General features: G+C 39.2%; 1 protein-coding gene across 1 annotated transcript in view; it reads right to left on the bottom strand.

The window, feature by feature from the left end:
- Positions 1 to 1,812, bottom strand: part of LOC114070647 — a gene marked incomplete at its 3' end in the record, with an annotated part of 21,020 nt that overhangs the window by 17,497 nt on the left and 1,711 nt on the right. The window lies entirely within an intron of this gene.

Below are 1,812 nucleotides of genomic sequence, written 5' to 3' on the forward strand. Positions count from 1 at the left end.
CAAAATCTTTGGTTTAACTTACTGGTTATATATTATGATTAGCACTACTTGATCTATAAAAAATTCTATATTAATAAAATAGCAATAAATTTTTGCTAGCATAGATTCTACCTTCTCTATCTCTCAGTTAACAACATAATCAAGAGAAATTAAAGTCTATATCTGACTCCAAATCTCTTGATTCCTGATTAAAGGAAAAAAGATGCAAAAAAGCCAAGCTATTCTTTTGTGTAAATGTAGTTTCCTTTGCAAAACAAAGTCTGATCAACCATGTGTGCAAATATTTTCATATAATATACATGATCGCAAATTTATGCTTGATTTTAATATTTAATTTGTATTTTCTCTTACTTGATGTCAGATTGTTCTATACTTGTTTTATACTTACCTATCTTTTGTATTATTCTGTGAATTAAAGTTTACACATGTGCATAAATGGATATTTAAAATCCATAGATACATATAACGACACATATATTACACATTTTATATCATGTATATTGGATTTTAAATCATTCAACTTATAATAAAAAGGTGAAAAAATCATGTACAACAAAATAGTCTGGATGATCAGAAGTGAAATTCTTTCCTCAGTAGTTTAAGACTACTAAGTTCCATTAGGAGGAACCATAGAATCATAGAGTCATAGAATAGATTGGGTTGGAAAAGACCTCCAAGATCATCAAGTCCAACCCCTGATCCAACTCCAATTACTATAGCATGGCACTAAAGGTCACATCCAATCTCTTTTTAAAAACCTCCAGGGATGCTGAATCCACCACCTCTCTGGGTAGGCTGTTCCAATGCCTGATTACTCTCTCTCTAAAGAATTTCTTCCTAACATCTAACCTAAACCTCCCCTGGCAGAGCTTGAGCCCATGTCCCCTTGTCCTATTGTTGGTTGCCTGGGAGAAGAGACCAACCCCCACCTGGCTATAACCTCCCTTCAGGTAGCTGAAGAGAGTGATGAGGTCACCTCTAAACCTTCTCTTCTCCAGACTAAACAACCCTCCTCAGCCTCTCCTCATAGGACTTGTGCTCAAGTCCCTTCACCAGCCTCGTTGCTCTTCTCTGGACCCGCTCCAGCACCTCAATGTCCTTCCTGAACTGAGGGGCCCAGAGCTGAACACAATACTCCAGGTGTGGCCTCACCAATGCAGAGTACAGGGGAAGGATCACTTCCCTGCTCCTGCTGGCCACACTGTTCCTGATGCAGGCCAGGATGCCATTGGCCTTCTTGGCCACCTGGGCACACTGCTGGCTCATGTTCAGCCTCCTGTCGATCAGCACCCCCGGGTCCCTTTCTGCCTGGCTGCTCTCCAGCCACTCTGTGCCCAGCCTGTAGCGCTGCAGGGGGTTGTTGTGGCCAAAGTGCAGGACCCGGCACTTGGCCTTGTTGAACTTCAACATATTTATATTTAGTTATATATTTAGTTCATATTTTCTGTGTAAGGTAGTTAGACCTCAGATAAGATTAAAGATTTTAATCCTTGTTTGTCATGAAATAGTGGAGTTCCACTGAAGTCACAGGGATTCATTTATACTAGTCAATAACGTGGAATATATTTATATTTTTGCTGTGAACTAGTAAAAATGTGAAAACACAATTGATGGAGATTTTCCTCTGAGACGCCCTACCTTTATTCAGCTTTTTTGCCAGAGGGGGACTGCGACAGAGCATGATGGAAGACTATATTTATTAACGTGAAAGAAAAGAAATTGAATACGTTTCTCCCTATGTAGTTATGTTACAGAAGAGATTTTCTATGAGGACAATACACTTGTTTTAAACACTGCGTGCCAAATTAATTA

The sequence above is a fragment of the Empidonax traillii genome, unplaced genomic scaffold, assembly GCF_003031625.1.
Source record: "Empidonax traillii isolate 1590-97213 ecotype Southwest subspecies unplaced genomic scaffold, ASM303162v1 scaffold1643:size83958, whole genome shotgun sequence".
In the NCBI taxonomy this organism is placed as follows: domain Eukaryota; kingdom Metazoa; phylum Chordata; class Aves; order Passeriformes; family Tyrannidae; genus Empidonax; species Empidonax traillii.